The following is an 8,974-nucleotide window of genomic DNA, read 5'->3' on the forward strand; positions in this document are numbered from 1 at the left end:
CACCTTTAGGGTTCCCCCAAACCCTAGCCGCATGGGCCCTACGGGGGGTTGGCGCCCAGCCCACCTAGGGGCTGGTTCCCCTCCATATTCAGCCCATAGGGCCCTCAGGGACAGGTGGACCCCCGGAACCCTTTCGGTGGTCCCAGTACAATACCGATAAACCCTCGAACACTTCTGGTGACCGAATAAGGACTTCCCATATATAAATCTTTATCTCCGGACCATTCCGGAACTCCTCGTGACGTCCGAGATCTCATCCAGGACTCCGAACAACATTCGGTAACCACATACTAATTCCCATAACAACTCTAGCGTCACCGAACCTTAAGTGTGTAGACCCTACGGGTTCGGGAATCATGCAGACATGACCGAGACATCTCTCCGGCCAATAACCAATAGCGGGATCTGGATACCCATGTTGGTTCCCACATATTCCATGATGATCTCATCCGATGAACCACGATGTCGGGGATACAATCAATCCCATATACAATTCCCTTTGTCAATCGGTATGTTACTTGCCCGAGATTCGATCGTCGATATCCCAATACCTCGTTCAATCTCGTTACCGGCAAGTCTCTTTACTCATTCTATAATGCATGATCCCGTGATTAACTTCTTAGTCACATTGAGCTCATTATGATGATGCATTACCGAGTGGGCCCAGAGATACCTCTCCGTCATACAGAGTGACAAATCCCAGTCTCGATTCATGCCAACTCAACAGACACTTTCAGATATACCTGTAGTGTAACTTTATAGCCACCCAGTTACGTTGTGACGTTTGGTACACCCAAAGCATTCCTACGGTATCCGGGAGTTGCACAATCTCATGGTCTAAGGAAATGATACTTGACATTAGAAAAGCTCTTAGCAAACGAATTACATGATCTTGTGCTATGCTTAGTATTGGGTCTTGTCCATCACATCATTCTCCTAATGATGTGATCCCGTTATCAATGACATCCAATGTCCATGGTCAGGAAACCATGACCAACTATTGATCAACGAGCTAGTTAATAGGCTCACTAGGGACATATTGTGGTCTATGTATTCACACATGTATTACGGTTTTCGGTTAATACAGTTATAGCATGAACAATAGACAATTACCATGAACAAGGAAATATAATAATAGCCATTTTATTATTGCCTCTAGGGCATATTTCCAACAGTCTCCCACTTGCACTAGAGTCAGTAATCTAGTTACATTGTGATGAATCGAACACCCATAGAGTTCTGGTGTTAATCATGTTTTGCTCATGGAAGAGGTTTAGTCAACGGATCTGCGACATTCAGATTCGTATGCACTTTACAAATATCTATGTCTCCATCTTGAACATTTTCATGAATGGAGTTGAAGCGACGCTTGATATGCCTGGTCTTCTTGTGAAACCTGGGCTCCTTGGCAAGGGCAATAGCTCCAGTGTTGTCATAGAGGAGAGTCATCGGGCCCGATGCATTGGGAATAACGCCTAGGTCAGTAATGAACTCCTTCATACAGATTGCTTCATGTGCTGCCTCCGAGGCTGCCATGTACTCCGCTTCACATGTAGATCCCGCCATGATGCTTTGCTTGCAACTGCACCAGCTGACGGCCCCACCATTCAAAATATACACGTATCTGGTTTGTGACTTGGAGTCATCCAGATCTGTGTCGAAGCTAGCATCGACGTAACCCTTTAGGATGAGCTCTTCGTCACCTCCATAAACGAGAAACATATCCTTAGTCCTTTTCAGGTACTTCGGGATATTCTTGACCGTTGTCCAGTGTTCCATGCCGGGATTACTTTGGTACCTTCCTACCAAACTTACGGCAAGGTTCACATCAGGTCTGGTACATAGCATGGCATACATGATAGACCTTATGGCTGAGGCATAGGGGATGGCACTCATCTTTTCTCTATCTTCTGCCAAGGTCGGGCATTGAGCCGTGCTCAATTTCACACCTTGCAAAATAGACAAGAACCCCTTCTTGGATTGATCCATATTGAAGTTGTTCAATATCTTATGAAGCTATGTGCTTTGTGAAAGATCGATGAGGCGTCTCGATCTATCTCTATAGATCTTGATGCCTAATATGTAAGCAGCTTCTCCAAGGTCCTTCATTGAAAAACACTTATTCAAGTAGGCCTTTATGCTTTCCAAAAGTTCTATATCACTTCCCATCAATAGTATGTCATCCACATATAATATGAGAAATGCTACAGAGCTCCCACTCACTTTCTTGTAAACGCAGGCTTCTCCATAAGTCTGCATAAACCCAAACGCTTTGATCATTTCATCAAAGCGAATGTTCCAACTCTGAGATGCGTGCACCAGCCCATAGATGGAGCGCTGGAGCTTGCACACCTTGTTAGCATTCTTAGGATCAACAAATCCTTCTGGCTGCATCATATACAATTCTTCCTTAAGGAAACCGTTAAGGAATGCCGTTTTGACATCCATTTGCCATATTTCATAATCATAGAATGTGGCAATTGCTAACATGATTCAGACTGACTTCAGCTTCGCTACGGGTGAGAAGGTATCATTGTAGTCAATCCCTTGAACTTGTCAATAACCCTTAGCGACAAGCCAAGCTTTATAGATGGCCACATTACCATCCACGTCAGTCTTCTTCGTAAAGATCCATTTATTTTCTATGGCTCGCCAATCATCGGGCAAGTCTGTCAAAGTCCATACTTTGTTTTCATACATGGATCCTATCTCGCATTTCATGGCTTCAAGCCATTTGTTGGAATCTGGGCCCGCCATCGCTTCTTCATAGTTCGAAGGTTCACCGTTGTCTAACAACATGATTTCCAGGACAGGGTTGCCGTACCACTCTGATGCAGAACGTGCCCTTGTGGACCTACAAAGTTCAGTAGCAACTTGATCTGAAGTTCCTTGATCATCATCATTAACTTCCTCTCTAGTTGGTGCAGGCACCATAGAAACATTTTCTTGAGCTGCGCTACTTTTCGGTTCAAGAGGTAGTACTTCATCAAGTTCTACTTTCCTCCCACTTCTTTCGAGAGAAACTCTTTCTCCAGAAAGGATCCGTTCTTGGTGACAAAGATCTTGCCTTCGGATCTGAGGTAGAAGGTATACCCAATGGTTTCCTTAGGGTATCCTATGAAGATGCATTTTTATGACTTGGGTTCGAGCTTTTTAGGTTGAAGTTTCTTGACATAAGCATCGCATCCCCAAACTTTTAGAAACGACAGCTTAGGTTTCTTCCCAAACCATAACTCACACGGTGTTGTCTCAACGGATTTAGTCGGTGCCCTATTTAAAGTGAATGTGGCTGTCTCTAAAGCATAACCCCAAAATGATAGCGGTACATCGGTAAGAGACGTCATAGATCGCACCATATCCAATAGAGTGCGGTTACGACGTTCGGACACACCATTACGCTGAGGTGTTCCAGGCGACATGAGTTGTGAAACAATTCCACATTTCCTTAAGTGCGTACCAAACTCGTGACTCAAATATTCTCCTCCACAATCTGATCGTAAGAACTTTATTTTCCTATCACGTTGATTCTCCACCTCACTCTGAAATTCCTTGAACCTTTCAAAGGTCTCAGACTTGTGTTTCATCAAGTAGACATACCCATATCTACTTAAGTCATCAGTGAGGGTGAGAACATAACGATAGCCACCGCGAGCCTCAACGCTCATTGGACCGCACACATCAGTATGTGTTATTTCCAACAAGTTGGTTGCTCGCTCCATTGTTCCAGAGAACGGAGTCTTGGTCATCTTGCCCATGAGGCATGGTTCGCACGTGTCAAATGATTCATAATCAAGAGACTCCAGAAGTCCATCTGCATGGAGCTTCTTCATGTGTTTGATACCAATGTGACCAAGGCGGCAGTGCCACAAGTATGTGAGACTATCATTATTAACCTTACATCTTTTGGTATTCACACTACGAATATGTGTAACATGACATTCGAGATTGAATAAGAATAAACCATTGACCAGCGGGGCATGACCATAAAACATATCTCTCATATAAATAGAACAACCATTATTCTTGGATTTATATGAGTGGCCATCTCGCATTAAACAAGATCCAGATATAATGTTCATGCTCAAAGCTGGCACTAAATAACAATTATTGAGGTTTAAAACTAATCATGCAGGTAAATGTAGAGGTAGCGTGCTGACGGCGATCACATCGACTGAGGGAGTCCTGGACTAGGGGTGTCCGGATAGCCGAACTATCATCATCGGCCGGACTCCAAGACTATGAAGATACAAGATTGAAGACTTCGTCCCGTGTCCGGATGGGACTTTCCTTGGTGTGGAAGGCAAGCTTGGCGATACGGATATGTAGATCTCCTACCATTGTAACCAACTCTGTGTAACCCTAGCCCTCTCCGGTGTCTATATAAACCGGATGGTTTTAGTCCGTAGGACAGAACAACAATCATACCATAGGCTAGCTTCTAGGGTTTAGCCTCCTTGATCTCTTGGTAGATCTACCCTTGTAATACCCACATCATCAATATTAATCAAGCAGGACATAGGGTTTTACCTCCATCAAGAGGGCCCGAACCTGGGTAAAACATCGTGTCCCTTGTCTCCTGTTACCATCTGCCTAGACGCACAGTTCGGGACCCCCTACCCGAGATCCGCCGGTTTTGACACCGACATTGGTGCTTTCATTGAGAGTTCCTCTGTGTCGTCACCGATAGGCTCGATGGCTCCTTCGATCATCAACAACGACGCGGTCCAGGGTGAGACTTTTCTCCCCGGACAGATCTTCGTATTCGGTGGCTTTGCGCTGCGGGCCAATTCGTTTGGCCATCTGGAGCAGATCGAAAGCTACGCCCTTGGCCGTCAGGTCAGATTTGGAAGTCTGAACTTCACGGCTGACATCCACGGAGACTTGATCTTCGATGGATTCGAGCCACAGCCGAGCGCGCCGCACTGTCACGATGGGCATGATTTAGCTCTGCTGCCGGATAGTGCCCTGGAGGCCGCACACGAGTCCGCTCCGACCCTCAATTCGGAGCCGACTGTGCAGATCGAGGACGGGTGGTTAGACACCGCCTCGGGGGCTGCAACCTCTACGGCGATAGAGCCAAATACTGACCTTGTCCCTTGTGAAGCTCGCGACTCCGAGGTGTCGGACTCCTTGCCGGACTCCGAACCTCCCGCGTCCCCTTCAATCGAATCCGATCGGGTGCCGACCATGGAGTTCACCGCTGCGGACATCTTTCAACACTCACCTTTCGGCGACATCCTGAATTCGCTAAAGTATCTCTCGTTATCAGGAGAGCCCTGGCCGGACTGCAGTCAGGACGGTGGGGATGCGGACGACGAAGAAAATCAATTCCCACCCACCACCCACTTAATAGCCACTGTCGACGATTTAACCGACATGCTAGACTTCGACTCCGAAGACATCGACGGTATGGACAACGATGCCGGAGACGACCAAGAACCAGCGCCTACTGGGCACTGGAAAGCCACCTCAACCCACGACGTATACATGGTGGATACACCAAAAGGAAGCGATAACGAGGAACAACGGGACGTGGCGAAGGATAATTCCCCCATAAAACAACCAAAACGGCGACGCAAGCGCCGCCCGAAGTCCCGCCTCGATAACAACGGCACCCATACTGACCCAGCCGTAGAGCAGGGCGAACCAGTGGACGACGAACATGCCACCAAGCAACCAGCCGAACAGGATGAATTGGACGAGCAACCCATTCCCGGCGAAAACAATAGTCCAGACGATCTCACGCCGGACACATCACCGGAGCATAAGAACCTTCACAGAAGGCTTGTCGCCACTGCAAGAAGTTTGAAGAAGCAAAAGCGGAAGCTCAAAACGGCGGAAGACGTACTCAGAATGAGATGGAGCAAAGTACTCAAGACCATAGATAAATACAGCGATAGTCACCAAGCAAAGAGCTACCCGAAGCGCAAGTTGTTGCCCGAATTTGACGAGGAGGCCGTAGAGCCCCCACAGTCAAAAAAGAAAGAGGTCGCCTGGCCGGATAGACGACCAGATGACAGGCTAAGAGTGGCAAGCAGCGCCGCACACAATCCGGCACACGATCCACATAAGGATCCTCGCAAAAAGGATGGCCCGGTCAGGTCCATCTATGGGCCAAAAAAGAAGGCTCCAGGAAGCAACACAACTCGCCGAGTGTTCGAAGATAACGACACACCTAAATACAGGGGCGCCGCACACCCACTATGTTTCACCGATGAGGTACTGGATCATGAATTTCCAGCGGGATTCAAGCCCGTAAACATAGAGGCATATGACGGAACAACAGACCCCGGAGTCTGGATTGAGGATTATATCCTACACATACATATGGCTAGAGGAGACTATCTCCATGCCATAAAATACCTACCCCTCAAGCTCAAAGGGCTAGCTCGGCATTGGCTCAAAAGCCTCCCAGAAAATACCATCGGAAGTTGGGAAGAGCTTGAGGATGCGTTTCGAGCAAATTTTCAGGGAATTTATGTCCGCCCTCCGGATGCAGACGATTTAAGTCACATAACTCAACAGTCCGGGGAGTCAGCACGCAAATTCTGGAACAGGTTCCTCACCAAAAAGAACTAAATAGTCGACTGTCCGGACGCCGAAGCCTTAGCAGCCTTTAAACATAACGTCCGAGACGAATGGCTCGCCAGACACCTCGGCCAGGAAAAACCAAGAACAATGGCCGCGCTAACAAGCCTCATTACCCGCTTTTGCGCGGGGGAAGATAGCTGGCTAGCAAGATGCAGCACCAGCGACCCGAGTACATCCGAGGTCAGGGATGGAAATGGGAAATCACGACGCAGAAAAGATCGGCACCAGAACAAGGAAAATGGCCCAAATAGCACGGCGGTCAACGCCGGGTTCAAAAGCTCTCGGCCGAATAACAAAACACTGCCCCTTAAGGACAACAGTGACGAGCTATCCAACCTAAACAAAATCTTGGATAGGATATGTCAAATCCATAGTACCCCCGGGAGGCCTGCAAACCATACCCACAGAGATTGTTGGGTCTTCAAGCAGTCCGGCCGACTTAACGCCGAACACAAGGGGCTCGACACACCAAGCGAAGACGATGACGAATCCCACAAGCAGCAGGCCGGAAAATAGAAGACTTTCCCACTAGAAGTCAAAACAGTGAACTCCACTTCATGTGATAAACAGTGTGGCAACTACTAAAACACGCGCCGCACGATCCACCCAAGCGGAGCCCCGAAATTGGATGTCAAACCCAATTACTTTCGACTACTCCAGAAGCATTCGAAACGCAGGAGGGACTGCTTTGATATTGGATCCCATAATCGATGGACTACAATTCACACAAGTCCTAATGGATGGCGGCAGCGATATAAACCTGCTACACCAGGACACCATCCGCAGAATGGGGATAGACCCTACCAAAATTCGCCATAGCAACACTTCCTTCAAAGGAGTGACGCCAGGCCTTTATGCCAATTGTACAGGCTCTGTACTACTAAAGGTTGTGTTCGGTTCATCCGACAACTTCCGTCGCGAAAAGCTAATCTTCCATATCGCCCCATTCAAAAGTAGCCATCAAGCACTACTAGGACGCAAAGCTTTCGCCCGCTTTAACGCGATACCGCATTACGCGTCTCTTACACTCAAAATGCCCGGTCCACGCGGCATAATCTCATTAAAGGGTAACTCCGAGTGTTCCTCGACCATGAAAAACGTGAGACTGCCTTGACAGCCACACACTAATCCAACCTTGCTGATCAAAGCCCCAAAAAACAGGTCATTTAGACCTCGGACACGGTTAGGCGAGTCCGGCATAAATAAACAAGGGGCTTCCCAGCCGCATACCTCTTTACAAGGGGTTGCACGTATAAACAATAAGAGCCAATAAAGCTCAATCTTATTCATCTTCCAAATCATACTCTGTTTTAAATACATTTTTTGCATGATATTTTTTCCAAACTAAGTTCTTCTCTTTTACAGATGCACCACGTGCTACACCCGTCCAGGATACAGCACAACAGAGACACAGGCACAGACGTGCAGTAGGGACCCGTTGCAAGGATTCTTTTCAGATTAAGACCCTGCGTAAACCTTTCTTACTGTCTCTTGTTGATACTCATCCCCCGGTTTCCTACCATAACCGAGGAGGAGGCTGGCATTTTGGCATCGGCCACGTCAGAAGTTCTCGCCTGTACCTGGACACTAGTGTTGGAGAACGTTGCAGAAAATTAAAATTTTTCCTACGGTTTCACCAAGATCCATCTATGAGTTCATCTAAGCAACGAGTCAAGGGAGTGAGTTTGCATCTACATACCACTTGTAGATCACGTACGGAAGCGTTAGATGAAGCGGTGATGATGGAGTCGTACTCGCCGTGATTCAGATCACCGGAGATCCTAGCGCCGAACGGACGGCACCTCCGCGTTCAACACACATACGGTGCGTGTGACGTCTCCTCCTTCTTGATCCAGCAAGGGGGAAGGAGAGGTTGATGATGATGGCTCCAGTAGCAGCACAACGGCGTGGTGGTGGTGGAACAGCAGCACTCCGGCAGGGCTTCGCCAAGCACGCGACGGAGGAGGAAGAGGTGTAGCAGGGGGTGGGGGCGCCAGGACTTCAGGGTGCGGCTGCCCCTCTCCCCCCTCCCTTTATATAGGCCCCCAGGGGGGCGCCGGCCCTGGGAGATTCAATCTCCCAAGGGGGCGGCGGCCAAGGGGGGAGGAGTGCCCCCCAAGGCATGTGGTGCGCCCCCCCCCACCCTAGGGTTTTAACCCTAGGCGCAGGGGGTGGGCCTAGGGGGGCGCACCAGCCCACTATGGGCTGGCTCCCCTCCCACTTCAGCCCATGGGGCCCTCCGGGATGGGTGGCCCCACCCGGTGGACCCCTGGGACCCTTCCGGTGGTCCCGGTACAATACCGGGTGACCCCGAAACTTTCCCGATGGCCGAAATACCACTTCCTATATATAATTCTTTACCTCCGGACCATTCCGAAACTCC

Source organism: Triticum dicoccoides, chromosome 1B, assembly GCF_002162155.2.
Source record: "Triticum dicoccoides isolate Atlit2015 ecotype Zavitan chromosome 1B, WEW_v2.0, whole genome shotgun sequence".
In the NCBI taxonomy this organism is placed as follows: domain Eukaryota; kingdom Viridiplantae; phylum Streptophyta; class Magnoliopsida; order Poales; family Poaceae; genus Triticum; species Triticum dicoccoides.